Source organism: Hermetia illucens, chromosome 1, assembly GCF_905115235.1.
Source record: "Hermetia illucens chromosome 1, iHerIll2.2.curated.20191125, whole genome shotgun sequence".
NCBI lineage: Eukaryota > Metazoa > Arthropoda > Insecta > Diptera > Stratiomyidae > Hermetia > Hermetia illucens.
The window spans coordinates 94,668,867-94,685,564 of NC_051849.1; the positions used below are offsets into that span (position 1 = coordinate 94,668,867).

Genomic DNA, 16,698 nt, shown 5'->3' on the forward strand with positions numbered 1-16,698 from the left:
CTGAGTTTACTGGAACGGCCATAGAAAAAGAATCGCAGCTGCCCCAACAGATATACCGAGCATGTGACGCTTCCATGCCAAGACGTGCACACTCTCGGAACTACTGGTGGAACGCTGAAATAGCGAAGTGTCGTATGCAATGCTTGAAGGCCAGAAGGCGGAGTCAAAGCCGAGGAAACATGCCAGAGTATGAACAACGGTACCTCGAATATAAACAGGCATGAAAAAAGTTACAATGGGCCATCACGAAAAGTAAAAATGATTACTTCAAGCGACTCTGTGATGAGGCAGACTCAGGTCCATGGGGAGGAGCGTACAAGTCCGTTATATCAGCAATAAAAGGCAAAAGGTCCTCTCCTATTATGTGCCCTAGATTATTGTGAGAGATAGTTTCGACATTGTTCCCCCAACATCCGGAACAATCTTCCCAATGATACAATGAGCGCCGAAGACATACCTCCAGTAACCATAGACGAAGAATGGCACCAAGCATGTTTGTACGGATATTTACAGATTTCTCCGCAGAGTGGAAAACACAAAAGCTTGTATTGATCGCGAAGACAGGCCGATAGGTGAACCAACATCCTATAGACCTATCTGTCTTCTGAATACAATAGGCAAGGTCATCGAGTGGGTAATCTATAACCGGTTATATCCATTAATTGATAGTGGAGGTTGTTTATCGAATAGGCAGTTTGCCTTCCGGAAAGCTCATCAGCGGTTGATCCTACCAAACTGGTTTTTGAACTAGCCAGAAAAGCCTACGACGAAGGAAAATACTGCGCACTGTTGACTCTTGACATCAAGAGCACCTTCAATTCTGCCAGATGGAACCATATCATTGAAGCGCTTACCGCGGCACAAACACCAAAATACATATTAAATATAATCTGCGATTACTTCCGACAGCGGAAGCTACTTTATGATACGGACGAAGGGTCAAAGATGTATGTAATAACGGCAGGAGTTCCGCAGGGATCTGTTCTGGGCCTTCTGCTATGGAGCTTAATGTATAATGGCGTTTTACGACTTCCAGTAGCTAAACAAGTCTTTGTCGTCGGATTGGCAGATGACGGTGGAGTGGTCATAATATCCAATCACCCCGATGAAGTACAGATATATGCGAACGAGAATATATGGACGATCAAGCCTTGGCTTAAAGACCACGGGCTGGAGCTTGCCGAACACAAGAGTTGGTGCTCTTCACAAAGCGGCGGAAACAGAAAACTGTTAAAATTTGCATCGAAGCGCACGTTGTTAGCTCCCAGCCTTCGCTGAAATACCTGGGAGTAATATTCGACTCCAAGCTGAGCTTTAAACCCCACCTAAAGCTTACTGGGCAGAAAGCGGCGACAATCAGCTCAACACTGGCAAGGATGCTTCCAAATGTGGACGGCCCGAATCACAGCCGACGATTACTCTTATCGCGAGTCGTCAGCTCTGTACTTTTATACGCGGCACCAGTATAGACAGCGGCGATAAAAATCGGACAAAATCGTACGTTCAACAGCCATCGGACGAGGTGGGCGACTTAAGGCGCGAAATAGCCGCCTTAACAGCCAATGTGGCCGAGATGCGGGCGACGCTGGACGCTCAGCGTTCGGGTGCCAGATCACGAGCTCACTCGCGGTCTGCCACTCGAAAAAGGCGGTCTCCCTGTCCAGGCTGAACCCCTAAACAACGGCGCGTTCGTTTCAAGGACTGATAGGGAACACAGTTCTGGATTCGGTCGCTGAAACCCCTCGGTTTCATCTGGGGGCGGAGTGATGCGGCGCGGCAGGATTCGCGGCATTCGAAATTTATTTCGAATGTTGCGAATACCAGCGGACAGATGAAGTCCCCGGCGCTCTCCACTCTTTCCGTCCCCTATATGGCACTCTGTTCTTCACTCCTGTAGCGAGGTCTAAACTGAGTGGAGAGCGCCGGTGACGTCATCTGTCTGCTGGTATTCGCAGAATTCGAAATGAATTTCGAATGCCGCGAATCCTGGTGCGCCACAAAGGGAAGCTACTACAATTAACGCCACGCAAGGCGGCAGCAGCTTATTTAGAGTGAACAGCTAAGACCTGAAATGCCCCGCGAAGCAATACCAGAACTGTGGTCACGCGGGGAGAGAGTGGAGAAAATATGGGAGGTTTTAGTCGGTAAGAATCCGGCATGCGTATCCATGATGGATTTTCCCCAACCAAAAAAAAGACAGACAGACAGACATTGAACCGATTTTAACTTAAAAAAGGGATATATCAGGTATATAGAGGTAGCACGTTGCTGATCTCACGATTCACTTCTTTGCACATATGCAGCACAGACAGGTTGACTCGATGGGGGAAAAATACTTCTGAACTTCTCGATATAACGACCTGTAACAGACCTGCTGATGATTATATCGTCATTGCGGGTAATCTTAATGCCTATGCGGGCGGAAAGGCAGACGGCAATATGCGCATTTGGGAGAAAGGGTTTGGGACACACAAGGAGGGTGGCGAGTGTATAGTGGATTTTGTGGACACTCATGACTTTCTACTACTGAATAAATGATTCATCAAAGGATCATCTCATCTTCCTACATTTTATAGTAGGAACAGTAAAATGCAAATCATCCTCTTTGAGACCATCGCATCTATTGCTGCTGTGTAAATCACCAATAAAACAACGAAAGCAACGCACTGGCCCGCCTTGCATTAAATGGGAGCGATTTCGTGGAAAAAGGGAAGAAATGATCTCACTTTCGTGATTATCATCTATTGCGAATGTCGAGAAATCGTGGAACGAAATTAAAATCACGATCCACAATGCGTATCACATTGGTTTTCCGGCTGTGATGCAGTAGGCAATGCTCCAAAGGCCTAATTAGAGCGATCAGGCCCGAGTTTGCACGGGAACTCATCTGAAGTGGCAATAAGTCACGACACCTTACCAAGGGTATACTGGTACCACGGAACCGGGATAGACCCTGAATTCACATACTTCAAGAGAATTCCTGTTGTATGTACGTTCAGTTCGGTTGTTGCGGTTGGCCCCTAGTTGGAGCTTCATGGGGCTTGTGGGCTACGTTCAAACGAATAGAGACCTTCGTGTCGTGGCGTGGTGTTGCGTTTCAACACGGGTGCTCTACTCCTTAGTTCGTTAGAGATTTAGGTAGGTCTTGCATCCACCCGTATGAATGCTGAGCCACGCACTCTACTACTGAGTCTCTGATTGTGGTCACAAAATCAATCCGTGTCTTAAGAAGACCGTGGGATTAAATCCCAGAAACAGGTACCCACGTAGAGCACGGAGACGTAACTGTCAATACGACTAAAGTCAAGGAAGCAATAAAACGAATGAAATCAGGGAAACAGCACCCGACGATCCAATATGGAAAAAGAAAAGTAGTCGAGCAGAGTGTTCAATTTACCTTCCGAACCGGTTTCTGTCCCATACCATGAAAATTTTCAAAGGTATTCTTGAAACGGTTAGTTTCCGTGACATCGCAGAATCAAACTGCGTTCCTAAAGATCTGCCGATCTACTGATACAGTACACGCTGCGCGATACATTGCATTTCTGGATCTGGAAAAAGCGTTTGACCGCGTTGCAAACAAACTCACCGGGTATGTTCTACGACAACTCCTAGTACCAGAAGAACTCCCGCGCTTGATCCAATTGCTCTGCCACGATCTGAAAAGAAAATTGCGAAGTGTGGCGGATATATCAGAAGCGCTTCGTGTCTCTGTCGGGGATCATTCAGAAACCACCCCGTCACCATCCTCTTTGTTCTTGTTATAGAAACTCTCACACAGGATATCGAACATCGAGTGTCCAATACACTGATTTATGCAGATGATGTTTTTCTAGCGCTCATAGTAAAAATAATCTCGTCCAATTTGTCCAAAAATGGAATGATTGCCTAATGGATGTTCAGAACAGAGCTGCTACCAGCCAATGGATAACTGCGTTATACAATTGCTTTACGGATCAGCGCAACTTGGAGAAAGTGGCGCTCCACAACTGGTGTTCATTGTGATCGACATTTCAACGAACATCTCAAATCTAGATCTTAAGCCCGCCCCACTGCCACCAGTGAGATTTAAACCGCGACCTTCCGTATGACAGCCTTATTAAAGGCAAGCCTTATACTGGTTGTTGCACCGTTGATGACGATGATTTTAAAAATATAATTTTAATGCTCTTTCCTTTTCAGTAAACTTCAACCGATTCTGAGAATTACATCTTTCTTCTCTGATGGCAACGGTAAAAATTGGTGCCAAACGAATTACAACGCAGCAAAAGATGAACAAGAATTCCAGGGACGGGATGATGCATGTAAGGAATATAAAATTTAAAATTCAACTTGAAAAAGGATGATTATTTTTCTAAATTGACTTTTCTTGGATTTTCAAATAACTCATCTAAATCCATGCCTTGACCTTGAGTATCTGGGTGGGTTTTCTTTTTCTACGAAAACATTATTTACTTAGTCACCTTTATAGTCTGAAATGCCAGGAGAATGAATATACTTTTAAATTTGAAAAATTCCCAGAAATTCCAGAAATTTCAAAAATTAATTCTACCTGAAAGCCGTTGGCGTAGTGTTTACATAGTGATTGTTTCATTTATCCAGCTGATATATGTATTTACATATTTTTTTGGTATTCTCTCTGGTTAACATAATTTCTTTGCCACTAATTTCTTACCGTATTGGGATTGCGTAGGAGACTGCGTAGATTTGGGAGCACCATTTTAGAAGCAACCACATGTTGTTATTTCCCAACCAATGTATTTCTTTCAGTCGACATCTACTCAGAATTAAAGAAACTTCATTTAGGCAACCCAAAAGTGTCTTTAAAGAAGAGCGTTTTTAATTTTGAATTAAGAAAGTCGGCTGAAAGCTAAGAAATGAATTCTGCCGGACAAGCAAAACAGAAATTATCTGAGCAAGAAATCATTCTTGTAAATTATTTCTCACAACTTTCTATCTTTTAAGATCAGCTCGAAAACATGCATAGGAATAGAAAATACCCTCCAAGAAGATAAAGGTGGCGACTCCTCCGAAAAGGAGGGAAACCCGAGGTCTTGAAAGCTGAGTTATACGGAGCTAATGGCGACAAATTCTGTGGCGCTGGAAAAGCAGGGGCACAGGGTTCATAAGACCTCGCCAAAGAGTCAACTCAATTGTTTTCAGGATGACGTTGTGATACGAAGAGACTACTAGCAATGTTTTGCTCATAGATCAGTTGTTTTTGTGAAATTGCGTTTATTGTCAAGGATTTCTGGGAAATTGTTGCCCCTATTCAAGCGATACGTCGGGGCCCATAGCTTACATAAGGATACCAATGATAACGGACCGCTGATTGAACAGCTAGCAATATCGCACGAAATGGTTGTTGCAAGTACTTGATAATGATACCAATGAAAATGGACTAGTTTGCGCGGAAAGCGGTCCACAAACATACGTGGGCCTCTTAAAACGGTATCACTGTCTTCCAAATTGACCACGTGCTGATCGAACGCCGCCACCTGTCAGGCTTGATGAATGCAAGAACATATAGGGAGTCGTAATGGTCTGAGCTCGAATTACGACACCACCTATAATCCCCTCTGACAATCAGGTGAGAGTAAATACTGAAGCCATCCACAACACAGCCCTCCGCAACACCTATAAAGGGAGATGGATGTCGCAATAACCGCAGTTAACAGATGTACTAGAGATGAAGTATAAACAAATGATCTTCACAACCACCTGAAGAATGTTATCATTGATACGGTCAGGAGCATACTTGGCCCAACTCGCAAAAAAAGTTGGAACGGCTGGTTTGAGGTTTTACGATGAATGTAAGCTAGCAATTGAACGGAAGAATGCTGCATACCGAGTAATGTTGCATTCTCAAAGAATGCAGGCACGCGCAGAGACTTATCACGAACTCCGTAGAGCGGAGAAGCGACTTCACAGACGGAAAAAGACAACCTGGTAGAACCAACAAGTCTGTGAACTAAAAAAATACAGGGAGCAACCCCACTAGGCGCGGAAGTCTTACCAACAAATCAGCAAGACGAAGCACTATACACCTCGAATATGGACATCAGTTGCACCATTTTTTCATCGACTTTAAAGCCGCCTATGATAACATAGCCAGGGAAGCTATACACGGCCATGAGAGAATTCGGTATCCCAACAAAATTTGATAAAACTAACTAGGCTGGCCCTGGTCAATGTGTGCAGCCAGATAAAAGCAGCAGGATCACTCTCGAGACCATTCAAAATCAACAACGATCTAAGACAAGGGAATGCCTTAGCATGCGTCTTCATTAAACTGGCCCTGAAGAAATTGATTCGCGATGCCGATGTAAATGCGAGAGGCACCATCCTCTTCAAGTCCACCCAACTGCTGACCTACGCTGACAATATTGACATCATGGGAAGAACAACCTGAGATGTGCAGTCTACCTTCATCCAGATCAAGCAAGTGACGCGAGATGCACATTAATGAAGGCAATACATGGTGGCAAGTTCAGCGCCAAAACCAGAACCGAAAAAACGAGCAACATCGATTCACACTGGTCAAACAAAGACAATGAAGATAGGAGACTACAACTTTGAGACCGTTGAAAGTTTCTCCTTTCTAGGGTCGAAAATCATAACCGATAACAGCTATGACGAAGAAATCCGCGCACGGTTGTTGTCAGCCAACAGAGCCTATTTCAGCTTACAAAAACTGTTTCGCTGGAAACGTCTCACCATAGGTTTAAAGCTCTTACTGTACAAGAGTATGATCTTACCAGTCGCCATGTATTACTCAGAGACCTGGGTTCTTACTCGGTACGCAGCATCCTTGCGTTCCGTTGCTAGCTTACATTCATCGTAAAACCAGCCGTTCCAACTTTTTTTGCGGCTGGGGCCAAGTATCTTTGTGGCCGTATCAATGACAACGTTTTTCAGGTGGTTGTGAAGATCATTTGTTGATGCTTCATCTCCAGGACCCCTGTTGACTGCGGTTATTGCGGCATCCATTTCCCTCTTATAGGTATCGCGGAGAGCTGTGTTGTGGATGGCTTCAGTATTCACTCTCACCTGATTGTCAGAGGGGATTGCACATGCGAATACAAATTAAATGTGTCGGCCTTTCCGAAAATTCTGAAAGAAAGAGGATTGAAAATCTATTTTGATAACGTGGAGAAAGTAGCTTCATATTCGGTGAACCCAATGATGACCATGTTCATATTTTCCTGCTAATGCAGAGAAAACTTTTCATGCCACCATCAGTACTCCCATTATACTGCGAAACCTAACTTTATTTGTAAAAGGGCTCTATTGTAAAACTTTCCCTTATTCATCCACATCTCTTAATTAAATCCATCACCAACTATGTGACAAGAAAAGATAAACTCCTTCATAAGAAGAATCCAGCATCTCTATTAAGTCATAATCTTAAATTTTCAGTACCACATATGAGCCCATCCACTACATCCAAGAAGGTGAAATGCACCCTTCTTCAAAAAGTCATTTTTGAAAAAAGAGTGGAAACCAGTCCCACCGAGAATGTCTTGTCCCATTTACAGCAAAACCACATTGATGTAATTATGGTAAGCCTGGTTATTCGGTAAGTTACAAAAACCCGCCATTCATGTTCAGTTCGACCTGTCAGTTACGCCAAAAGAGCCCGCAATGCACCCAGCTGTCGGTTAAATGTCAAAAATCCGAAAAATAGTGGTGAAATTCCATAGCAAAGATTAATCACGGAATTGGGCCAACATAAAACCAAGCTCTTACATGTTCCAACATGTTAATAAGTGCGGACAAGTTCAAGTTCTAAAAGTTAGTTTTAACTAAGAAGAATGAGCCTATCTGCGCCAATGTGAAGAAACTACAAATCCCGGTTAAAACTTTCAACCGGCAACTTAACGCTATTCTACCCTCAAATAGCCATGCTATTTAGTCTGTCTAATAATCGCAGAATCATTTGATTTTTACAATCTTATTCTTCCGACCGGACTAATAGACCTTCTTATTATTATAATCAAAACTTTGCTTCGGGCTTCTCTCAAGTTCAACAACTGCATTAAGAATGGATACTTTCCTATGTGCAAAGTTGCAAAATTTATCCAAGTCCATGAGAATTTTAGTACAACCTCCTATCTATCCTGAGAAAGAATTTTGAAAATGTGTAGGCTACTGGTGTAGTCCAGCACGATGAGTTCAAAGATATTACCCCCAAGCAACAAGTCGGGTTCAGATATGTGCGCGGAACAGAGCATGATTTCAGCTACACGATAAAATGAACTCCAGACCTAGTGTCCACAACAAGTCTACAGGAGCATGTTCCCTCAATCCAAGCATTTGACTTCTTTTGGACAAACGAACTTATATTCAAAATGGTTCTTGGCGGGTTCGCTGTCATCATCATCATCATCAACGGCGCAACAACCGGTACCCGGCCTAGGCCTGCCTTATTAAGGAACTCCAGATATCCCGATTTTGTGCCGAGGGTTGATGTGCAACCCAAGATCTCGAGTCTATTGCCGCCTGCTCGATCTGGATGAAGGCAGTTTGTACGTCTCGGGTCGCTCTTCCCATCATGTCGATATCGTCATAATAGGCCAGTAGCTGGGTGAACTTAAAGAGGATCGTGTCGCTCGCATTTACGTGAGCATCACGGATTACTTTCTCTAGGACCAGGTTAAAAGGACGCATGATAGGGCATCCCCTTGTCGTAGACCGTTCTTGATTTTGAATGGTCTCGAGAATGATCTTGCTGGCTTTATCTGGCCTCGCACATTGGTCAAGGTCAGCGTAGTCAGTCTTATCAATTTCGTCGGGATACCGAATTCTCTCATGGACGTGTACAGTTTTTCCCTGGCTATGCTATCATAGGCGGCTTTAAAGTCGATGAATAGATGGCGCAACTGTTGTCCATATTCCAACAGTTTTTCCATCGCTTGCCTCTCATCTGTCGCTAATTTGCCTGGCATGAAGCCTCTTTGGAATAGGCCAATGGTGTTCTGGGCAAATGGGGCTATCCGGCCTAGCAAGATAGCGCAGAATATCTTATAGATGGTACTCAGCGTTGATACCTCTATAATTGCTGCACTGTATGATATGTCCCTTTTTATATATGAGACAGATAATTCCTCTTTGCCAATCGTTAGGCATTGATTCGCTGTCCCATACCTTGAGCATAAGTTGATGAACCACTTGGTGTAACTGGTCGCCTACATATTTAACCAATTCGGCTGTAATTCCATTGATTCCTGGCGACTTATGATTTTTTAGCCGATGAATTGCACGGACTGTTTCTCCTAAACTTGGTGGTGGCAGTATTTGTCCGTCATCTTCAGCTGGTGGGACCTCCAAACCGCCGATGTTTTGGTTGTTCAGTAAATTATCAAAGCACTCAATCCATCGCTCCAATATGTCCATTTTATCGGAAATCAGATTTCCCTCTTTGTCTCGGCAGATGAGCATCGATGTGTGTAGGGCTTCATCCTGCTGACTTGTTGGTAAAACTTCCGCACCTGGTGCGGTTGCTTCCTGTACTTTTCGAGTTCACGAACCTGTTGGTTCTCCTAGGCTTTCTTTTTTCCGTCTGTGAAGTCATTTCTCGCTCGCCGGAGTTCGTGATAAATCTCCGCCCATGCCTGCGTTCTTTGAGAATGCAACGTTATTCGGTACGCGGCATTCTTCCGTTCCGTTGCTAGCTTACATTCATCGTCAAACCAATCCGTTCAAACGTTCCAACTTTTTTTGCAGGTTGGGCCAAGTGTGTTTGTGGCCGTATTTATGATAACGTTCTTCAGGTGATTGTGAAGATCATTTGTTGATGCTTCATCTCCAGGATCTCTGTTGACTGCGTTATTGTGGCATTCATTTCCCTCTTATAGGTGTTGCGGAGAGCTATGTTGTGGATGGCTACAGTGTTTACTCTCACCTGATTGTCAGAGGGGATTGTAGGTGATGTTGTAATTCGAGCTCGGATAGTGATAGCAAGATAGTGATTCGAGTCTATATTGGCCTCCCCCCCCCCCCCCCATATATATTCTGACATTCATCAAAGCTGAGAGGTGGCGGCGTTCGATCAGCACGTGGGCAAGTTGAAAGTGGTCCCATCTAGAGAGGCCCACGTTTGTTTGTGGACCGCTTTCCGCGTAAACCAAGTACTTCCAACAATCATTTCGTGTGACACTGCTAATTGAATAATCCGCAGTCCGTCATTGTTTGTATTTTAATGTAAGCTATGGGAGGCAACGTATCGCCTGAATACGGGCTCCGCCCCTAGTTGGCTGTTAAAATCCCCAAGTATGATTTTGATATCATATCTAAGACAGGCTCGGGGGTTCGTTCTACCGCCTCCTAGAAGTCTGCAGTTTTCCGTTAAGAGAGAACCACCAGCAAACACCGCGTGGAAGTATAAGTAAGGATTGATTCAGCAGGCGTTCCGCAGGTTACTCAGGTTGCACAATGGAAGCAAAATAAATACCTTTGTGTGAATAGATATCGACAATGTTTTCGACAACCGATCCCATGCGCACGAGGATCAAGGACAGTTTACCTTTTGTATGGATAAGTTGCTAGAGAATGGGGAACTCGATATACCAGAACGATATAACAATTTAAACAGAAACGCAATCTGAGTTTCTGGGACTGTGATAGCACCATGCACGAACTGAAACCCATTAGCAAGTACTGCCATAAAACCAGAAACAGGGATTCAGTGGAAGAAGCATTAATAATTTGCAGATCCATTTTTGGAAAAAAGAGGGACTACTCCAAAAAAATAACTACCACGGAATTGCAGTATACACAATTGTACGACAAATGATTACCTATAATGGGTAGTATGGGAAGACAAAATCAATTTTATCACAAGATTGAAGGGGTTACAATTATGCAAACTCTCAACGATCGCAACGACTTTCTTAGAGATTCCATTACAATTAGGTCCTCCTCATATTTACGTATATGTAGGTGCAGGCGGAGGAAGCCAATTCTAACAGTTTTACAATGCCCACACCGGATTGACCATCCCTTCTGAAAGTTTTCTGTGTTTTTTTTTAGAAAACCAGGCATCGTAACTCCTGCAATACAAAAGGTTAAATATTTTTTTTTGGCTTCACGTGTTCTCCCAAAGATAGCCCTCCAGGTATTTTGAAATGATGTTTACAGCCCAAAGCTGTTCGCACTAGATCCGACTGGTCATATGACATTAAGTAGGCAAATATCCTTTAAATAATTTCCAAAGGTTTTACAGATTCTAGGAAAAAGCTTTCATTCTAACTTTATAGTAACAGACGGCTCCAGCTATGCCTTAAATGATGAAGTCTGCCCTTATTATGAACTGGAACTTTAATAGTCCTCTCCTAAAGGACTTTCAGATAATAGTGTAGTGCCCAACATTTATTACAATATTAAATTATAAATGCTAAATTAGCTCGCTTGTTAAAAAAAGTGCATGATACGCGATGCATTCCAGGAGTAAAGTAGAGACAATGGATTAAGTCCCGAAGGGATTTCTCATGCTCGGTAAAGTGCAAGCCAAAGATGTTATTATTAAAAGGCTATTATATAGATCGTACTCCATTCTACACAAGTCCAGTCTACGTTAGCAAGAATTACTAGATTTTTTCACCATTGTCAACTTTGCGCAATCTCTTGATATATAGATTAAGCGTTTAAAACCCTACAATACATGACCATTTATAAACTTTTTCACCAGCATACAAGCTCATAATGGTCTTCTAAATTTTGAAATATCGCAAAATGGTCGTGATCCCTACTAGGATTCACGTGCACTTTTTCCCACTAAATCCAATTTGGAGAAAGAAAGAAAAATAACACACAAGTTGGTAGGTACAAGAAATGGAAACGAAAAACGACAAACGGGAAAAGGATGGACACCAAAAGTAACCGAATTTTATTCGGCATATTACAGATGTATTAGGTTAAATGTGAAAAATCCATGAGCATTTATTTGAAAGAAATCATGAAGCGAGACACGACCAAACAGTTACACCTTCGCCACCATTAAGTACCTATGATGTCAAACTATCGCACAGAAGTAAACTTCAAATTTACCCCCTCCAAGATAACAAGAAATTGGTTACACTTCTTCCGTTAAAAATATCCCAAATAACGCTGAAAAGTTCTATTTTGTCAGTACCAAGTAGTTTCTCCACATACTCACTTAATTATTCATTATCGAATGAAAGCCTCTCCTTAATCCTTGACGTAGACTGCTACTATTCCAAAGTAAATAATTCTCTGTGCGGCTGAATTTTGATGGCAATCTTGGAACGTTTACGTAGGGGTTTTTCCGGACTAATGTTTTTTCTCCACGAAGAATTTTTCGCCTCTCTTTGTTTTTCTCCGTTTTTTATTAATTTGCTTAATTTGAATAACACATTTTTTTATTTATTCAATTTAAAGATATCACAGTGTTTTGAATTTTCTTTTCACGTAAAATTAAACGAACACTAACGCAAACAACATTTTCGCTACGCACACGCGTTTTTTCGCTTCTTTTAGTAACATGAAGTCGAAAATGAAAGAATAAAACCTATTTTCCGAAGGAAATTTTCGTTTGTTATTATGGACAGGCGCGATTATAAGTGAACATTTATAAGAGTTTTACGTTATCACATACGTTTGTCGATCACCTAAAATGGAACAATGGTGCTACATAGTAATTGTAAGTCCTCGGAAATTGTTGAAAAATAAACGATTTATTGCCGCGATTGTAAATTAGGATCAAGCATCAAAAGAACATCACACACACTCACACATTTGAAGCCAGAGGCCTATCGTAATGAAAGCAAAGAAAAACTTTTATTCGAGTTTCCATCGGGCTCTCCCGCCTAAGTTTCACGCATCTGTTTCCCTAAAAGCGATAAAAACTAGGTGAATTACTCTAGGAATCTTGAAAAAAATATGAATGATAGCCGAAGACATGGAATTCCCCCTATCGCGGGGTTCATTCTGTCCTTCCGTCGCTTTCCGAACTGTCAAAGACGCTCTCCGGACGGGATTCCCCAATTTTTCCAATTCGGAACACTGAGCTCACTCGCAATTAAAATCGTCCGTTGTCGTTTTCGGACGTCCCTTTCAGGACACGACGCAGGATCCGAAAATTCTTCACATATGACACGGAAACGGAAGGGTCAAATCATTGTATGGAAAGGGAAACGAGGCCGGAAAATTGTAGGAAAATTATCGTGACAAATCAGAGATATCAGCGAGAAGTGGCTGATTTTCCTTTATTAAAATTTGTAGTCTTTTCATTGATTCTAGAAGAAATGTGCCGAATGGCACTGAGGAAAATCTGCTCGTAGGAAAGTTAAGAAGGAACTACCAATTTGCCACGCTTCACGTGTAGGCGGAGTGAAATGAAAATGTGGAAAACTCTTTCGGCTGCCGTTGTCGAACGAACAATCAAATGAGGAGCACTCACGCACTATTCGTTGATAGAAAACGACAACGACGGCACACAGACGCAATGCAATTTTTCGCGCTGAAGGTGGAAAATCCAAAGAAAACATTACTTCAAATCGACACCTCTTGAAAAGTGAACTATCTGGAATTCCTGCGCTGCACCCTTTTCCTCCCTGCGTATCATATGGCTATCTGGAACGAAGCCTCATTGTTTCAGATTATCACAAAATTAGGCAAATTATTTTTGGATGATTCTCGAGCGATTTTCCACCCCACTTCGCGCAACCAAAACCACTGAAACTGCACGGAGTCGGAACGCTCAAGTATGTTAATTATTCGCGTTCGGAAGTTTTCTCTGCTTTCTTTCAATTTTCCAGGTCATCGTGTCGGAAAACACACTCGACTCTGAACCTTTCAAACATTTCTAATTTTCACACATACTGTTAGCGAAACAATCAATTTTCGTACCAGAGATAGATAAAAAGCAGGCAGATTTTCTCGTCCCGAACTTTTCCAGCCGATTCGTCCTTTAGAAAGTTAATTTTCCTGGGGTTATCGTTTACTGCTCCTGCTGAAGTGATTTTCCGTCAACGCTTCACGCCCGGTTACACATTTTTTCCAATCTAAATTTCTTTGTACGAATAATCCTTCTGACAACGCACAGATAACCCACGGATCGCACTAATTTCCCAGCCGATTACACGATTTTCCTCGGGAAAACTAGAAAGTATGCAGCGCTTTCTCACAGAAAATGTTTTCTGCAGTGTTCACTCATTTTCTTTCCAGTTCTCTAGCTGAATTTTTTGCCGAATTTTCCCAAAATTTCCGCGGCGCCCACTATCAAAAAAATGTTGGAAAATTCTTGGCCGTACGTTTTAGGGCGAAACCGCGCACAATGCAATATGGCGTCGTTCGTTGTGTTTTCATTACGTTTTTCTCCCCCGAAAAAAGTTTTCAAAACAGGCAGGGTAGAGCTTTCTCGCTTTTCCACACATTTCCCGCAAAAGTTTTCCAAATCGTACCATACTGAGCCCCCATGCATGTGCTCTGATGTGTGGGAAATTCGGAAAGTGATTGAGCAAAGCAGAGAGTGCCAGCCGCCTGATGTTTTGAAGGTGCCGTGCCGTTCTCGCTTTCCGTTAGCACAGCTTTCACCGTCATTGTCAGGCAGCCGTCAGATGGTTTTTCCGAGACATTTCCGCGTTCAGGTGTTTCTCCTGTGGCAGAGTGCGCCGTCTCACCCCTCGTGCTTTCCCTGGCAACTCGCTCTCTGTGTGCAAAGTGCGGAATTTTCTTTTTTTAGAATGTTCCTCCCAATTTTTGAATGAATGATCTTGGTTTGTGTGGTGTACGCGCGAACAGGATTTACCCGCTTTCCCCCATACAAATCTTTCTGATTTTTCTCATTCACTGCACACAGAGGTAATTAACCTTTGATAGGCGACAATGATAGTATTTGGGATTATTCGAGGGTGCTTTCCGAGGGGATATCATATGAAAGACATTCTTTTGAAGTTGCCGCAGGTGGCATGAAGGGTGTTGGGGTATTATTATTTTAAGCAAATTTTGTGTGTAACTTTTAGACAGATGATTGCTTTTGATTAGATTAATTTGGCAGCTATCCTTTTACCCAACCTTTGGGGGAAACAGCAAGATTAGTGCTTTTGCTCAAACAGCTGCGGTCAAAATAATAGTAGTGTGCACATTATGATGAAGAAATTGTGAAAAATTATTAATTTTTCTGCTAAATGTTTGTGTAGTATTTTATTTTGCGAAAGAATGATTGTCAACAATCAAATCATAAAGGAAAACTTAGGAAAATATTTCATTCTAATGTTATTAAAATTATATTTCCTGTAAACTTTTACATAAAGACGTCAAAAAGTAAATTGATTTTCATAATTAAAAAGTTAAATAAATTAAAATAAAAAAGGACTTAAGGGTGTCATCCCGTGTGTCGGATCGGAGGAATTGAATTTTTTTTTGCATCAATTATATCTAGATATACATAGTGTAGAATATATGGGAAAAGTGATTTTTTGATATTCGGAGTCATTCGGAAATTATTGTGTTAAACACGTGATAAGTCACATGCGAGATTTATGTCGATCGCCGTAATAAAGCTTACATTTATCGGTCCGATTGACGTTCGAATGACTTCGCTAAAAGGACAGGAATTGAAGCCAAGGCCGTACATGTGTTTCTTCAAGAAACCTAAGGTTTATGGACTGGGTATAACAGATTAATGGTCAGTTAGGGTTTTATAGCTAAAAATCCCCCTCTAGCGTGACAGCAGAAAAACACAGTTTTTTTGGAGATGGGTGTATAAATTGCTCTGTATTTCAATAATGAACTTTGCGATCGGGCTGGAAAAATTACTAGATATTAGTAAATCCATGGTGAAAAATTCGTATTTGTATCTTTATCCAGTTCGTCACAAAAAAATTTCTTAAAAAAGCCAAGAAAAAACAGCCTTCACACGGGATGACCCCCTTAATGTTAAAATAACACAGTAGAATACTACGACAGGACAGGCAACTAGAAGTCAAATAAATCTCTTTGGTTGTTTTATTGATTACGCCAAGTATTTTGATAGCGTTCCACACACCTGGCTGATCGATGTCCTACGGCTACATCGCATTGATGTCTTCTTCTCGTCAAGTTATTAATAGCATAATACCAAAAATTTATCGAAAACCCCCACTTAAATTTAGAAATCAAAAATTTGGTAGAGTTGTAAGTAATTATATAATACAGAAATTTGGGAAGTTTGAAGGTAATCTACTATTATTAACAAAGTTTGTTCTTCACGTGAATTTTTCGCAATCTAAGACGTGTATGATGTGGAGTTGGCCCTATCAAGGAATTTTTACCATGTACGAATGGAAAAACGCGCATCACACTTGATAAACACCAAACCTTTATACCCGAAGCGCCGTTTACATTTTAACGTTAGTTACAAATTTGGGGAATGAAAAGAAGTCTTTTATATTAAGAAACCATTCCTAGAAACCACCCAAGCCAAAAATATCTAGCCATTAAAATACTTCCTATATATATCTGCTTAAATAAAATTAATAATAATATATTACTACATTTTAAAAATTTTAATGGGAATGAGCTCACGCTAGAGGTATAACATAGAGCATCATACTAGAAAGTTTAGCGGAAATTCTACTATTATTAACAAAATTATAAAAAGCCCAAATTATCCGCTTTACGTAAATTTATTACACCTTAAGACATACACGTGGCCAGAAGTGAACTCATCATCTCTCGCTAACATATTACTAACTG

The 16,698-nt window shown here is 41.7% G+C and overlaps 1 protein-coding gene across 3 annotated transcripts in view; it reads right to left on the minus strand.

The window, feature by feature from the left end:
- LOC119652512 (regulator of G-protein signaling 17) overlaps positions 1-14,349 on the minus strand; it is a 128,009-nt gene extending 113,660 nt beyond the window's left edge. The window contains exons 1-2 of one of the 3 annotated variants that reach the window (XM_038056710.1): positions 13,870-14,349; positions 12,158-12,629 (exon numbers count right to left, since the gene is read on the minus strand). The gene's annotated coding sequence lies outside the window, so the exon portion shown is untranslated. Of the gene's footprint in view, positions 1-12,157; positions 12,649-13,869 lie in introns of all 3 variants that reach the window. The other 2 variants (XM_038056718.1, XM_038056733.1) reach the window with 2 other exon arrangements.
- Positions 14,350-16,698: the final 2,349 nt, after the last annotated feature.